Here is a 17,786-nt window from a genome sequence, read left to right as displayed (position 1 = left end):
CAGATCCCTCAGCCTGCACCAACTCTAAGCCCACGTTTTATTCATGGGACAGCCCAAGATCTCTTAGCAACAATGTCCTCTTTTTCTGCACCTCCATGGTGGAGTAGTGTCCCTGCCTCTGCTTTGCCCTAGTCTTTTGTGTCCACGGCTGAAAGGATATGCATGCCTCGCATGCCTAGCAGCATTTGGCACTGTGTTCGTTTGGCAGGCAGAGGTTGCAGACCTGGTGGTTGCTGTTCTGGGTGAATTAATGATGAGATTCGGGACAGACCCTTAAGAGGATGTTCTCCATTTCCCTCTAAGGCTCCTACCCACTGCATTCCCTAACGACGTGATCAGTCACCTACATAGTTCAGCTACTTTTTTGTGATAATCTGAGTTTTCATTCTTTTCTCTCAAAAGATGTCTTTCATTGTGAATGTGTACTTTCCCTTTACTCTCCTTGATGATTTGATGAACATCTCATTCATCTTTTTGGTGTCTGCAGAGCTTCAGCTTGTTCTTCCACACCCAATGGAGGAAATAGAAATCTAAAGATGGTAACCACGCACTAAGCATCCTAGGCACACCCCCAATGTCACAAAGGGACAGACACAGCACCAAATGGCAACCGACAACGCCCAGCCAAAAAAGTGTTTTGTCAAATATTATAACTTAGACTGTTACAGCAACTCTCATGATGAGAGGAGTATGTTAAGGTAAAATATTAGGAAGGGCAAGCTCTGAGAAATCCAGGTGAAAGGTGATTGTTGAAAAAGGTTTTGATACATGGTACTTTTGTTTGTGTTGCATTGTTTTGCTCTGATTTTTGTCATGGACTGTATTCTCCACTCGTTGACTATGTAAATTGTCTTATATGTATGGGTTGAACAATCATTTCTTTGTTTTGGTTTGTTTTAGGTTCCTTCTCCATTGCATTTTCATTTGAACATTTCAGAGTTGTGACGCTTGCTGGTATATGATGCTTTTTGGAAGTTCAAAAGGGAAATGGGATGCTACTGGGAATGACAGACACAGAGTCGGTGTACAATTCCTTTAGTGGAGAGCTTGCACCGTGATAGGATGGAAATTATTAGGAATCCATTGGACTTGTTCCTTGTTGTGTGGTGATCCTAATGCAATATATGTGCCATCATATGTTCCAACAAAATGTTGTTGGGGAGCCAAATCATGTTATTCCCCCTTTACATTGTCTATATCTTCATTGTGTGTAAGTGTACGTACCTGTTGATGTGTTTAATCACTGGAGGGCAAAGTGCTTGCGGCACACAACTATAATTTGGTTGTGATATTCCACCAGATACTGGAACAATAGATTGGAATGATACTGTGATCAGTTAATGTAGTACTGTCATGTGTTTGCCTATTGGTGTTATTGATGTGGGATTCCTTTTGTGATCTAGGCAATATGGCTCCAGCTGATGACATTGACCAATTTTATTGTGCCTATTCAATAGGAAATTGTCTGATGTATCCCCTCCTTTAATGTCGTTAAGGTCTGCAACTGAAAATGTGATCACTGGCACAGATTCTTGGTGTCATGTACATTTTGCTATGTATCTGACATAATGCCAGCTTTTCTTGGTACAAAGGAGTAAAGATGGCACATGAGAACACACTTTGATGCATGTGTTGGTGAGACATGTTTGTGACCCTGTGCTAAACATTGCGTCCATGCAACTTAGCCATGCTTACACAAGTTGATTTATTTGCCATTGTAAAGTTCAGATGGGAGTAAGTATATACATTGCTAGATGTGAAATATACTACAGCAGGCAATGCGTTTTAGACTAGTTGATTTACTTATGTGAACAAGGAGAAATGAAACATTGTGAAAACGAAACAGGAAATAAGAAAAATGAAGTGAGTCAAACTGAATGAAACCATATTTGTAGATGCCCAATAGTTTGAAGTCCAATGTCCAAAGTACTACTGTCATCAGAAAGTTAAATGTGTCCACAAATAGTTCACAGATTTAATGTATTGCACACACTAGAGGAAATTAGGTCTGAGGTTCCTTGGTGGTAGAGGTCTTGCCATCCACACCTCCTGGTAATTTGCATGGATGTTCCCGCCTGCCAGTGCTGGGGGGGATCCACAGCTACAGGAACAGGGGTGTCTGCAGGTGTCTCTTCCTCTGGCAGGGCATCTCTTCCTGTGGCTGCAGCAGATGTTGGTAATCTTGATATTGTTGGGCCACAGGAAGAGGAAACTGTTGCTGGAAAAGCCTTGCACAGGTATGTGTGAATGTCCTGCAACACCCTAATTAAGGAACCCATGTTAGAGTGGGTCCATCTGATAATATTAGTCCCTCTGCAACTGCTTCATCTCTCAGGTTTCAGTGAGTACCTGGCCCATCATGCCTTGGGACTCATGATAGGCTCCCAAGACTTGGTCAATGTTGGCTCGTGTTTGAATCACCCTAGTGTCCTCACTCTGCCAGCCCACAGTATCTTGCACATAACCCCTACTCCTAAAGCCCTGTGCCCTTGGCCCAGGGTGCCCGCTCCCTCTGGGTCCTGGCTCTTCTGCAGATGGGGTGGTGATTCTCAGATCAGGATCCAGGACTGGGGGCATACAATAGATGTTACCGTGCTAGGTACACAGGTTGTGGGGACTAAGGTTGGCTGAAGTGATGTAGCTGGGGTAGGAGGTGTAGTTATGGGCCAGTGAGACTCACTGTTGTCGTCTGCCCAGGCTGACCAGATGGACCAGCACTGTCATCCTCATCCAGATCAACAGGAGTCTTGTCATCACTGAAGGCTTTGTCCTGGGGTGGAGTGTGTGTCTATTCTGTAGCCAAGCTCTGGGCAGGTGCTCTGCCAGATAGACCTGTTGTGAAATAGAGAACATTGTTATTGGTTGAAGTGTGGTATCTACATCCAAATCTTTTGTGACACAGTAAGTAGAAACCTAACAAAATAGTTATAGATTGTTACTGCAATATATTTCATTGGTAATGAACTTGTTAAAAAGATATTTGGAGACGGTAAATGCATGTACTTGAATTAAGTGGCTCATTAGGGGGCAGATTTACAAGACCCTTGCACCACTTTTGTGTCATTCCTAACATGAGAAAAATGACGTAAAAGTGGCCAAGAGGCTTGTAAATAAGCCCCTGGGTGTCCTTAGATGTTGTATTTTGGATTAAGGAATAAACATGACATCGCCCAACCATTCAAACCAACACAGTGGAGAAGTAACATGCGTATAGGCCCATTCCAAGGCTTAGCTGTGAACAAAACAGGCGACCACACAACTTGGTTTTATATTTAGTATTAGTCATCATTTGAGCCGCGTAGAGTCAATAGGTTACCTGCTACTTCTAATCAGCTGAGTTAACCTTAATGCCTCACTAATATTTGAGCTACACACTTGGTATGGTGTCACTCATGCTATCAGTTTTTTCAGTTGAGGAAATCAGGACAACATAAAGCAAAGTAGGCAGACATTTCTCTGAATAGAGCCTTGTATATGCATGAGAATTGAACATCAGTTGTAATATGTCAGACAAGTGAGAATGGGCACTTTTGTTTTGAGTTACAGAAAGAATGCATTATGGTAGTTGTAGTCATTTTAATCTCAACTTGCCAACACTTGCAAATTGGTTAGTGTAACATACCTGTTGAAAATATGCAGTTAGGATGGACCATACATTTACATATTGACACGTCCTGGAATTATATTTTTTATAGACATACACTTACAGACACCATTCCAGCACATGGCATGTAATGTAATGTAATGAAGATTGACATGTGTGATCTTATATGCAACAATACAAATTAACACAGATAATCCAACATCTCTGATACTTTGAAGATTGCATGTTAGGAAACAAACTAGGTAACTAGGTACACAACATTGGGGCAAAAGCTGAACTGAGAGGAAACCGAAAATTGAGGTATTGTGACAGTTAGTAAGTTATAACTTACCAGGCTCCACTCCCCCAGGTATTCATGTCAAACCTTCATGATGTAGGATCTGCAAGACCTTCTCCCCACAGGGAAAATTTTTTATTGGGGTGTCAGGAGGACCACCACCAGTCTTCTGAACCTCCAGGTGATGATTGGAGGTCAGGGAACGCACCTCCCCCCTCAGGTCATCCCACCTCTTCCTAATTTCCTCCTATCTCTGCAGGGTGGTACATACAGCATTCACTCTGCCTCTTATTCTGGCTCACATTCCCTTTTTTGGCTGATAGTAGTATTTTGGACTTGGGCTCCAAACAATTGTGGCTCTACTCTTCTGATTTCATCCACCATCACTGACAAATCTGCCTCTGAATAACGCAGATTGTTTTTTCCTGGCCATATACTTAAATTAAAGTCAGTGACATTGCAACCGAAAATATACCAAGAGATGAAAATAAATGTGCTAAAAAGTGTGTGGAGAGTGGTAAAAGGGATGGGGAAAAAGGCCTGTCTTCTCTCACTAAAATGTTGCCTCAGAATTGCTGTGCTGCAGGTGAGTGGAAAAGGATCATGGTCTGAAAGAGGGTGTGTTTTAGAGTGTGTATCCACTTGGCCAATGGACATCAGGTGTGCTATATTAGTATTCATCCATTGGGCACTGCAATTGTGCTTTGCTGAGAGTGTACTGTCGGGCAACCTCCCCAAGGTGACCACCAGTGCAACTGTGTTTTCTTAATCTGTTGAGCGGGAACCCACACTCGTGACGGTGATGGAGTTGGAGTACATATCGCCAACATTGCAGTCCGCCTCATTGCAGGCAGGACACACTCCATCGGCCCAGTCAGCGGTTCAGGCTGCATACATCTAAATAGGGCGGGCAAAAGACCACCACTACATGGATTACTTGGGACCGCGGCAGAATGGAAGTAAGACCAGCAAACTCGTAATCAGACCCTAAAGGGGTGATATTTACTATCACGACTCCAAAGTAAACCAACTAAAGGAAAGTGTTGGACACTAAAGTGGTGACATTTACTATTCTAACTCCAATCCAACCATATCGGGGGAAAGTGTTGGACACTAAAGGAGTGGCATTAACAATAACCCACTCCAATATATGCCAATTTGAGGAAGGTGTTGGACACTGAAGGGATGAAATTTACTATTCCCACTCCTATTTAAACCAATTTGGAGAAGGTGTTGGGCACTAAAGGGGTGACATTTACGATTCCCATTCCAATCCAAACATATTGGGGAAAAGCGTGGGACAATAAAGGAGTGACATTTACTATTCCCAATCCAATATAAACCAATTTGGGCTAGGCGTTGGACACTAAAGGGGTGACATTTACTATCCCACTTCAATCCAACTCTATTGGGGGAATATTGGACACTAAAGGGGTGAAAATTACTATTCCCACTCCAATCTAAATCAATTTGAGGATGGCCTTGGACACTAATGGGGTGAAAATTACTATTCCCACTCCAATCTAAATCAATTTGAGGAAGGCCTCGGACACTAAAGGGGTGACATTTACTGTTGCCACTCCAATCCAACCCTATTGGAAGAAGGTGTTGGACACTAAAGGGGTGACATTTACTATTTCCAATCAAATCTATTCAAATTTGAGGAAGGTGTTGGACACTAAAGGGGTGAAAGTTACTATTCCCGCTCCAATCTAAATCAATTTGAGGATGGCCTTGGACACTAAAGGGGTGAAAATTACTATTCCCACTCCAATCTAAATCAATTTGAGGAAAGCATTGGATAGTAAAAGGGTAACATTTACTATTTCCCCTCCAAGCCAACCAAATGGGGAAGGTGCTGGACACTAAGGGGCCTACATTTACTATTCCCACTCCACTCCATACCAATTTGAGGCAGGATGTTGGATTCTAACGGGGTGTCATTTACTATTCCCACTCCAATCTAGACCAATTTGGGAAAGCCATTGAACACTAAAGAGGTGACATTTACGATTCCCACTCCAATACAATCATATTGGAAGAAGTAGTTTGGCACAAAAAGGGTGACATTTTCTACATCTACTCCAGTCCAACCATATTGGAGGAAGGGATTGGACACTAAAAGGGTAGCGTTTAATAAAAACACTTAGATCTATGGATATTGAAAAAATGTGTTGGCTCTAAAGATGCAGAATTTACAATATCCACTTTAATAAAAAACATTTTAAAGAGGGAAATACAAATTAAACAATTTCAAAACATAATCAATACTCCATATTCATGCCCCTTTTTTAAATTTAATATTAAATATAATTTAACCTAAAAGCAAACTAACCTAAACTACTAACCTATATAATACATACTAAAATATTACATTTAAAGCAACATTTCATTTTATAGCTATTAATAATTAAAATATTTTTGTAATTATTTTTCAACCTTTCCAAAACTATAAACCATAAATAAAACTGATTTCAAAATTTCATATTTCATAAAATCGGAAAATTTTCAGAAACAGATATTTTTATACATTCAAAATATATATTTAAAATAAAATTACAATGTATTTTTTTAATCATTTCTACAGTTTTGAAAAAATTACAAAAATTATAGATTTTTAAATAAAAATATTTCTAATTGTTATTTTTATGAAAACGTTTGTACTATTTGAAATATTTTTTCTAAATGTTTCCCATACCATAAATATATATCTTTATGAAAATAAAAGTTTTGCTAAATATTAAAAAAGAACAATTAAAATAAAATCTAATTTATAAATTCTCATACCTTCAAAATTATTAACATTATTTTAATTTTAAAATAAACATGTCTTAAAATGTTCACCACCCGTATCCCCAAATAACCCAATATCCTGCTACTAAAAAAAGGAACAGGTGTTCATATATATATATAATAAATGAACTAAGGGCCTCATCACGATGTTGGTCGTAAAGGCTCCGAACGGCATTCGGTTCATCCGAACCCTTGTCGGAAGCCTTGTTTCCGACCGACTCGGAAACATTTCCGACAGACCAATTAAGAGGGTTGGAAACTGTTTAAAGTTCCTAGCGTTCTAGCAGGGATTTAAATACGTATCTGGCCCTATTTTTATAGCTTTAACTTGATAGCAACAGCTTTGATTGAATTTTTTTCAATAATGACTGTACAAATTGATGTTATAAAATGCAACCTGGAATTTGGGCACCACTCTTAATGAATGTTTTTAACAACCTTGTTAACTCCCTGCTAATGGAATCCTGGAAAACCTCTATTATTGTAACCTTCTTTAAAAAGGAATATCACTCTCACCCGGGATGCTACAGACCCATTTCCCTAATAGGCACATCTGTTAAAATTTTAGGGAGGGTGTTGTATAACAGGATTAAAGAGTGTAAACAGGAAACGCCTATTCTGTAGCCTTGTCAATACGGGTTCAGAAATCGGGTGGGGACTATTCAGCAATGTTCCTCTTTACACTTGCCATTTATGGACTTGTCTCAAGCATTTGACTACGTCAATCGTTCCAAGTTATGGGAAACTCTTCTCTCTTACGTGATGTCTGAAGCACTGGTGCACTTTATGGCGTATTGCACAGAGATATGAAGGCTAAGATTAGAATAAGCATGAATGGAAAGGTGTCCAATGATATAAGTATTTTATGGAGGTGAGACAAGGGTGTGTTTTGGCCCCTCTTTTATTTATACTATATATTAATAAGCTTTACCCTTTTTAGCCACTGCTACCCCAAATGTAGCCATAATCCAAGCGCTACTATTCCCTTCTCTCCTCATGCTGACAACGCAATGCTGATGGCGCAAACACCATAAGTCCTGCTTCAGCTGCTGTATGCCTTTGTGAACATTATAGTTTCCTTGGACTTACGAATCAACTTTGTTAAATCCTACATTATGGCAAGTGGTCCAAGGAGTAAGCAGCTAGCAACCCTTTTTGAAGGTACTAACAGTTTAAGATGCACCATCACTTTTTCCTATTTGGGGGTTACCTTTGCTTCTTCTGGGTCCAGGATGTCTCATATCTCTACGTCTAGGTCTAAGTTGTCTAGAGTAGTTGGCTCACTGTGTAATCTACCCCAGCCACAGGGAGTAGGCACTCTTGGGCCCTTGTTGCAGATTCACACTCCTGTCGCAACATATGGAGGTGGGATATGGGGTATCTCCAACTGCAACGCCATACAGATCAAAGAAAATAGGTTCTGCAGAAAGGTTCTGTCTGTCTCTATATCATCCTCCTATGCTGCCATGAAGAACTGGACTTACCATATATATGATCACATCAGAGCATGCCCTACATGACTGTGGTTAGCAGTATGGAAAAATGAATAAGCCACTTTAACAAAGGATATTATTACGAACTATCATGGGTGTGAAAGGAGACACCAAATCCCATGGTTTGCAGCTGTGGAGTCTGTTTTTCGAAAGATTGGCTTACAGTGTGTCTCTTCAGACCATGACATTTTTTGCAACGTAAATAAGGAATCTGTGCAGATGACCCTGTTTAATTTTGAGTGTACCACTAGATAGAACAAGGATGGGGGGAAGTCAACAGTGACAGCCTATTTAAACATGGCTGTAGTCAGCCCTTCTATCAGCTGCCTCTTTACAGCAAGGGAATGCTGACAACACAGCTTGTTGTCTCGGTTTAGGGCTGGCACATTAAAATACTTATTTTTCTTCCCCCTGGGTTTTCAAATGAACCTTGATGCCTGCCCTTGCCCCTGTGATGAGAGTTCTGATCAGTCCATGCAGAAGATTACACTTTTTTGCAGATTTTATTTAAGATATAGGAAGCACTTTTTACTTCCACTCATTAAAAAAAACACAATATTAAGGATCTTAAGGTGGCATTCACTTTTCTCTTTCAAATGCCTGATGATGAGACACGCTTATATGTAGGTTCTTCTTAAAGCAGCAGTTTGTGCATTGCATACCATGCTTTCCGGTTAAGATGTCCCTGTTGTAATTGCAGTGATTATAAATGCCATAATAGGTTGGTTTTTATTTTTGTGTGTAATAAATTGTGTTTTATACTTTATAATGTTTCCTGGTCAAGACTGCCTCGTTGAAACTGTAGTGCTTTTATATGTCACTACTGTGTGACGAATTGTGTTTTATTTCATATTTTATACTTTATGTTTTTATGTGTTCTTAATGTGTTTTTTCTTTTATGGATATTTGATTACCAAAATAAAGATGTTCTGACTGTAATAATAACCTTTGAGACAATTAATGTCAGGCATGAAATCCCCTTTCACACTTCGCTTGTTGCTTGTTTCGTTCACCTTGCATTTCCTAAAAGTATTTGTTTTTTGCAGATGCTATGTTTCTGTAGTTTTTTTTCCATGAAAGATATGGCTTTTGTGATTGTGCTACCTATTCGTGTGTTTGTCAATGTGGCGGATGGAGTAAAAAATGAAGGCAGTGTTTCTCACAGGGCCTGTCATTGAGTAATTTGCCCATCCAGTCTTTAGCCACTCTGCAGGGTGATGGTTAAGTATGGGCCAATTGTGAATGTGGGAATGTATGCAAAGAAGGCACACAGCTGTAGAAGCACTAAAGGAAAGGAAAATGCAGTGCCAATAGGTGAAAGGTTTGGTTGTGTGCATGGGGGCCAATGACATCTTGGAGATGAAAGTAAGCAATACAGTCAGAGAGAGTGAAAATATGTTGCTGAAGAGGAAAGAGATAACATGTGAGATATTCAGATGAGAGATGGGGGAGAAAAAATATAATTTGTTAACAGAGTGAAAGACTGCAGAGATAAGTGTGTACTAGGGAGAACGGCATGATTGAGACACTCCGAAGACCACTACTCCTTTAAAAGACTGCAGTAATGCCTAATTCACAGTGCCATATTTTCAGAACTGAAACATATTGCAGTTCTAATTATGTACAACAAAATTGTTACACATTTTTTGTACTTCTAACAAGCATTGGCAAAGGCAATACATCTGGCTAGTTTTAGGCAAAGTTCCATTATTGTCTTATATGTCTAAAAGCAATGACACAAAACTCACATTCAGCCCCCAAAGTACTAGTCAGCTCTGAGTGAAGCACAGGATTATATTCCACATATTTTAAGCAACGTCCTCAATTACATGTGCCACGCCTCTTGGAAAGGACTTAGTTACTCCTATTTGCCCATGGGCTTATAAGAGACCCTCCACCTTTCCAGCTCACTTAAAGAGCTGCCTGCTAGTACACTTGCACAGCGACCACTTATTGTATGGTATAGGTGCACCTAAAGAAGTGCTTTCTGTAGGAGCATTGGAAGATATGTAAATGGTGGTATTTGCTCATCGACCTTCGTTATATATTGTTCATTATATAACAATTATTTGATATTGGTTGCTTTCAATCTAGCCAGCATATGTTTCATTGTGTACACTATTTAATTGATTCTTTTTTTTTAAACTCTTTATTCAGGACTGATCAGGGCAATGTGTCACAATTACAAATTGGTATATGCATCCATCAGTCACATTTTCTGTTTTCATCCCAATCATAAACATTGACTGTTACCATATTCCCATCAGCCCACCATATAGCAGGAAAGATAATCTAAATCAAACAGTTGGAATAATATTGGAATCTAAACTTTCCTATGTCTATGACCAATAGTGACATATCGTTCCTTTCCCGCTATATACAGGATCAGCAGTATCTCTCCAACATCGTCATACTTAACTAGGAGAAGGCAACCCCCCACCCTCCTTCCCTCCCCAACACTCCCACCCTATCCCCCGTCTCCTGGTCATGGTAAAAAACCTCTGTAAGTGCCTCCTAATTTACATCGCAATTATGTAAACCGTAGTGATAGGGATACAAGTAGTCCGTACGCTGCCCCGGGCACCATTTTGTCCCAACTACCAGGCTCTGTACATTGAGTAGACCTCATACCCTATCATCCTGTGACGCAAGAAGGTCTATCCCCTCCAGATCCATCAGCATGACCTCCCACTCCTGTGCTATAGGATACTTCAGTTGTCCCCTCTCCTCCTCCCTTCTAAGAGCTGTCCCTTCCGCTCGACCCCATTTCACAAGGTCCGTCTGCCACACGGCCGTCCTGGGTGGCCTGGGGGATTTCCATCTCATTGTCAGTGCCCTAACTGTAAATAGCAGGGCCAGATCTAGGAATTTCAATTTGGCCTTCAGTGTTTTGGATCTTTTACGGGACCCCACTAGGCAATATAGAGCCTCCTCAGGTACCGGCAGATGGGTAGTGGTTCTTAATACCTGGCATATCTCTGCCCAATATCCCCGCAGGCGTGGGCAGGACCAGAGCATGTGGAGAAATCCAGCCTCCTCTTCTCCACAACGCGGGCAACTGTGCGGGGGGTCCGGGAACATCATGTGCAGTCTCTTTGGAATCAGATACGCCCTATGAAGTACCATTACTTGTATGAATCTAAATTTGACATTCCGCGATACTCGTCTGGGATGTTCAATGATAAGCTGCCATGCCTTATCTGTCAGTACTGTATCTGCATCCTGAGCCCAAGTGTCCCTAAGCGTTGTGAGTGGAATTGCAGCATGTTCCCTGATCCCTGTATATAACCAGCGCACTAGATGCCCCCCTGCTCCCATATAATATAATAGGTGAACTAATTCGTGTTGTGTGGGCTGGAGTCGTTGGGGTGCCCAAGTGTTCCGAATATAATGCGACACTGTGGCGTGTAATAAATACAATTTAGGGGGAGCGCCTGTAATCTGTAAAAAGGATTCATGGTCCAACAGGGTCCCGTCTCCAAAGAGTGCACCTACCACCTCTATTCCATTCTCCGTCCAGGGGCGCAGTGTATGCCTTGTTATCCTACCCTGCGGTGTCAGGATACCCAGTAAAGGGATGTTCGCTGCATATGGCGTCACCGATGAGGTGTAGGACAATGCTCTTCTCCAGCACAACAGGGCGTGTGTAGAAGCGGGTGACAGTCCGGGGGATCCTACTTTTCGGCAACAGCAGGGAGTGCAACTCCCCTCGCGCCAGTCGCTCCGGCGTGAAGTCAATCTCATAGAGATTTTTGCCGGCTACCCAGTATGATAGCCATTGGAGTTGACTAGCATAATAGTATTCACGAAAGCAGGGACTCCCAGGCCTCATAGTCTAATCCCCAACTGAAGCTTACGTAGGCTAACGCGTCTTCGACCAGCGCCCCAGATAAGGCTAATCAAGATGGTGTTAAGCGTGTTAAACACCTGTTGGGGAACGATCAGAGGCAGGTTTACGAAATAGTATAGTAGCCGGGGGAGCATGACCATCTTAGAGATTGCGACTCTGCCCATAACGGACAGAGGTAAGGAAGTCAAGAAACTCACACTGTTCCGAAGACTTGTAATGGCAAGCTTAAGATTACCATCCAATTGGTCCTCCGGTTATCTGTAGACCTGTATCCCTAGGTACTTGAACGTGGTCTGAGCTACCGGTATATGATGCATTCCGAAACGGATGGAATCGGGATGCAGCGCATCTCTGAAATAGAAACCATACGATTTTTCCGGGTTGATGGCCAGACCCGATAACGTGGCAAATCGATCAAAAATGTCATAAAGTACAGTGTGGTCTGCCTCCAGGTCCCCGAGATATAATAAAATGTCATCTGCATATATAGATATTAAATTATGTGCATTTCTGATCGGAATGCCCACCTGATTCCCTTGGGCCCGGAGAGCCATAGCCAGGGGCTCCAGGGCAAGGACGAATTAGAGCGGGGAAAGGGGACAGCCCTGTCTGGTGCCTCTATACACCGGGTAACTGTCCGACACATATCTGCCCGTTCGTGCCCTAGCCGAGGGACCCGTGTATAGCAGTCTGATCCACCGTATCAAGGAGTCCGGGAAGCCAAATCGTGTCAGGGCTGCAAACATAAATGTCCATGACAGGGAATCGAACGCCTGTTTTAGGTCCAGAGCTATACAGCCCACCTGGGGATATTCCTGTGGCGTAGTCGTCATAAGTGCATGTAGCCTCCTCGTGTTCAGGGACGTACTCCGTCCCGGGAGAAACCCACATTGGTCTAGATGTACGAGGGTAGTGAGGTGGGGTTGTAGACGCAGGGCTATGGCCTTACTGAGAATCTTATACTCCGTGGAGAGCATGGACAAGGGCCTATAATTCGCCATGTCCACAGTATCCCTGCCAGGCTTGGGTCTCGACGTGACCAGAGCTTGCATCCTCGAGATGGGTAGATGTCCCTCCTCAAACGCCGCCCTGTACACCTTTTCCAGGACCGGTACTAGGGTGTCTGCATAAACCGAGTAAAATTCCACCGGGAGTCCGTCTAAACCTGGTGTCTTGTTGCGGTTGAGCGATCTAATGGCAACCTGTATTTCCTGCTGCGTGATGGGCCCCTCTAGCTCCTTCTGCACATCATCAGTTAGGACCGGGAAAGGAAGACCCTGTAAAAACTCAGATACCCCGTCCGGATCCTCACTATCAAAGGGAGCATACAATGCTCTCAAGTGGTCGTGGAACACTTTGTTAATCTCAGTTTGCGAGTGGACCAGGTTGCCCAATCTATCAAGTACCTGTGTTATCACCGGGGGGTCCGGTTGGTCTCGTATCAGGCGGGCCAGTAGGGTTCCAGATCTGTCCGCCTCAGAGTGCTGGCAGCGTAAGTATTCTTTATAATCAATGGTTCTCAGTGTTTCCAGCACTTCAGCGTGTTCAATGTTACCTAACTACAGCTCCCCTTTCTTCCCTGGGTCCACACTCGCCTCCCGTTCAAGCCCTTCTAAACTGGTCTTCCACCTCACAAAGTTTTTTATGGATTTCCTGCCTGGCTCCTACTAATTGGCCTATGGCTGCTCCCTGCACTACAACTTTCATGGCATCCCATACCACTAAATTTGAGGAGGCAGAGTCCCAGTTTCCTTCGAAATACTTAGTCAGGGTATTGGACAATGTTGCCTGGAAGGGGCCATCCTCCAGGAGGAGCGAATTGAGCCTCCAGGTAGGGACGGGGGTCGGCACCCTGCTCCAAAGGAGGCTGAGCGACAGGGGTCTATGGTCTGAGAAAGTTTTGGCCAAATACTCTGGGTTTTCAATCTTTGAAACCAATGTTCATGCACACATGAACTGGTCAATTCTAGTATGTAAGTGGTGTATAGGGGAATAATATGAATATTCCTTATGGTCCGGGTACGATACACTCCATGCATCTGCCAGTCCCCAACCCTCTGCCCATGTCGTGAATACCTCAGACAATCGGGAGGCGCCAGCCATCTGTAGGGGGGGTGGGATCTATCCAAACCCAGGTCTAGTACCATGTTCCAGTCCCCACCCAGTACCCAAGGGATACCTGACCAATCCGAAAGTACCAAACCCACAGTATGTAAAAACTTACCCTGATTGAAATTCGGTGCATAGATGCTACCAAGCACTATTAATTCACCATCCAGGGTGCCCTTTACTAGGATATACCGACCCTGGCCTCTACTTTCCTCTCTATCTCCTCAAATGGCGTCCCATGTCTGACCCAGATGGCCGCCCCCCTAGAGAAGGCTGAGTATGTCGTGGAATAAATAGTACCTCTCCACTTTTTCCTCAATTTCTGAGCCTCTGATGCTATGAGGTGGGACTCTTGGAGGAATGCAACTTGTGTATGGTGTCTGAGCAGGAGTGAGTGAATTCGGTATCGTTTCTGTATTGCCCCAAGCCCGCGTACATTCCAGGTAGTGAATCAATATGTTCCTACAGAGTTAGCCATGATCCTCTGTGAGCGGATGCAGGAGTATCAGTAAATCAACAGCACAATCCCTGATACCGGATGACCAGGAGACTTCAAACCCCAAACTCCCTTTCAAGAACTGAACCAACATGGCGCAGCAAAACAACCTTGCTGGGCCCAACATGATAACAATAAACAAATAAGTCCAAACACCAGTGCAGACGCCAGTGGGGGGGTGGCCAAGCACTGTTTCGATCGTCTATTCGGTCGTACCGGGTGCTGCTGGCTCAACGGCGTACCGCCCTGGGGGCACAATTTTAGAATCATACATTTAGCCACTGACTGCAATCATCTCCTCGGGATGAATCCGTAGACCTATTGAGTCTGTGTCCCACCGGGGATCACACACCCCGCCCCCCAACCCGGCCGGGTAGGGGGATCAACAGTCTCCCACAGAATAGGCCAATAGAAATCATTTATCTCAATATCCCCATCATCTCTACATAGCAGAAGAGAGCAGTTAGAGCAATAAACAGTGTACACATTATAAAGGATACCAGAATTGCAGTTCAGCCAGTCTGCTCCGAGCGGAGCCATCTACTCCTTCAGTTGTCCAACATGTCATCCGCCGCTCGGGGCGTGATAGTGGGGAACAGGACCACACTGTGGTCCGAGTCTGAGTGGACCGTGCTGTCCTCCGAGTCCATTGCGATCTTTCCCGGGTCTTCCCGGAACGTGCCCACCATCGCTAATGCTCCTAGCTGGTCCTCCTTCTGTTGTTCCCGCGATGGGCCATGTCGTCCCGCTCTCCTCTCCAACCCCAGGGATCCTCCATCTTCATGTTCTGAGGCTCCCCTCGACCCACTGGCAGCAGTCTCTCGGGTGGTGTCTTGACTCCCGTACATGCCCATCACCTCCAGCCATTCCTCAACGTCCGCGGGGCTCTCAAAGAAGTGTGTTTTCCTGCCATGTACCATCTTTAGTCTAGCGGGGAACAGCGGCGCATATTTCAGGTTGGCCTTTTGTAGTCTTTTCTTCACCGCCACATATGAGGAGCGCTGTTTTTGGACCACGTTGGTATAATGCGGATAAAGGGATACTCTTTGGTTCTCATACTGAATGGGGGATTTGTCTCTGGCCTTCTGCAGTAAGATGTCCCTATCCCCATAGTTGAGTATCCGCACAATCAGAGGACGGGGCAGACGGCCCGGCCTGGGTTTACCGGTCGGGATCCGATGCGCTCGCTCTATGCAGAAATATGGCGATAAGCCCTCCGCAGTGACATGGACTCAGAACCACTGCTCCATAAAATCCGCAGCACGGGTCCCCTCGCAACGCTCCGGAAGGCCAATGACGCGGATGTTGTTGCGGCGATTACAGTCTTCCGCGTCCTCAACTCGATCTATGAGGGTGGTGACCTGCTGCTGTAGTTGTTGGACAGAGGTGGAGTGGCCGGACGCCGTCAGTGTGAGGTCAGCAATGGCGAGTCCCTGATCTTTAACCCTATCTGCCAGTTTACCATGGTCCGCTTTCAGCAAGGATAAGTTCGTGGTAAGGGCCCCCAACTGCTGTTCCATCGCCGACCTGGAGTCCCTTATTTCTTGTAGGATTAAGTCCAGTTTGTCCTGCTGTTGTCCTCCGTTGCAACCCAGCTCAGAGGCACCAGGCGGGATCCGTCTGTCTTCAGCACTCCCCACAGTGCGCGCGTTCACAGGGTCTCCCATCCCCTCCGTCCCCTTCGCACCCTTGCGCACCATGGTGTTCCTTGATTGTAGCTAGGCTGTACTCTGCAGGGTGGGGGGCAGCGTAGACGGAGGCCCAGCGTAGGGGGACCGACTCTGTCCGTGGGGTTTGACCTCCAACACTTCCGTAGAAATGTCCTCCGCAGGGCAGCAGCCCGCTGAGCCGGGACAGGGGGACCACCAGCGTCCTAACGAGCCGTGGTGAGGGAATTCACAAAGTCCACAGCCCCTGTCGGAGTGTGTGCGCACAATCCTTCCGGGCTGTACCCCGTCTGTCCTCCCCGGACGCCCCCCCCCCCGGAGGGTCCCTTGTTCCTCAAGGTTCTGGTTCGCTATCCTGGGTGTTGACAGAGCCGAGAGCTGCAAACCTCAGGTTCTCAAATAGTCCGGTCCAATGACCACTCCCTCCTTGCGCCTTCACCACAGCTCCACCGCCGGGCACCCCAGACCGGTATAAGTCGCTCCCCCCGGCCAGTGAGGGGCATCCAGGGAGGAAGCAAGGTAGTCTATGCGCTCTCTGCCCGGGTCTCGATAGCCATGTGGGGAAGGGGGGGGGGGGGGAATGGCAGCGATTTCAGCCCCCAGTCTATTTCCTCGCTTCGCCCTCTCCCGGCATTACTCTGTGTTTCCCCTGTATAGGAGGGGTCTCTCGGAGGCTTTGTGCTCCCCCGCAACTCGGTCGCCTACCTCCGTGTGTTCTCGGGCCGTGAGCCGGCCCTTCACCGCCCTTGTCAGGTCAAGTCCAGGCCCAGTTCGCGCGTCAGGACCTCCGACTGGTTCCCTGCCCCTCGCAGCTAGGCCAAGCCTTTCTCTCCTGCCAGGCAACGTTCTCCGGTAGGCCTCCGGTTCAACGGCGCCTCATCCTGGCCTTCCAGGGGTGAGGTCCGGGGCACTTCCGGTGTTGCGCGCCTCAGCCGTCTCGGGCTCCGCACTCACCCCAGCTCCCCGCTTCTTCCTGGTGAAGCTGCGTCAGGCCCGGGCCTCCTTCTTCGGCATGTCAAGGGTCACACTCGACCCATCAGCAGGTCTCACGATCGCCACAGGGTTCCGACTGCCTTCCCCCCTCTTCTGCCGCAGTCAGGGCTCGTACAGGCTCTCCGTACCAGGATCAGGCCCCCAGGCGGACCCGGAGCTCTAGCAGCTGCCGACCGCCATCATGGCTGGCTAGCCACGCCCCCCCACTATTTAATTGATTCTTAACCACTGCTGAATTATCTAAAATCCGTATCTGAGGATACTGTCTGATAACAACAACATCTGTAAGATCATTTTTAAAAGGACTTGAATAGAAATTTTTGTTAATACAGTATTTAATATTGTATCTGCTGTAGATTTTCCAGTCCCTGAATGTGATGTAATCAACCAAAGGCCAGATGCATCACTTCTTGTGATAGCAGCAGGGCAAAGATTGTGTGATGTCACTTCATGTGACATCACAAGGGCTTCAAAAGGCATATGATGTCACTTCTGCTACACCTG

General features: G+C 45.2%; 1 pseudogene; it reads right to left on the bottom strand.

Annotated features, from left to right (window-relative positions):
• Positions 1–1,967: 1,967 nt before the first annotated feature.
• LOC144798030 (uncharacterized) lies at positions 1,968–13,069 on the bottom strand (annotated as a pseudogene).
• Between the last annotated feature and the right edge of the window lie 4,717 nt (positions 13,070–17,786).

The sequence above is a fragment of the Lissotriton helveticus genome, chromosome 12, assembly GCF_964261635.1.
Source record: "Lissotriton helveticus chromosome 12, aLisHel1.1, whole genome shotgun sequence".
NCBI lineage: Eukaryota > Metazoa > Chordata > Amphibia > Caudata > Salamandridae > Lissotriton > Lissotriton helveticus.
The sequence above is the reverse complement of the archived record's forward strand: the minus strand, read 5'-3'. Positions and strand labels throughout refer to the sequence as shown.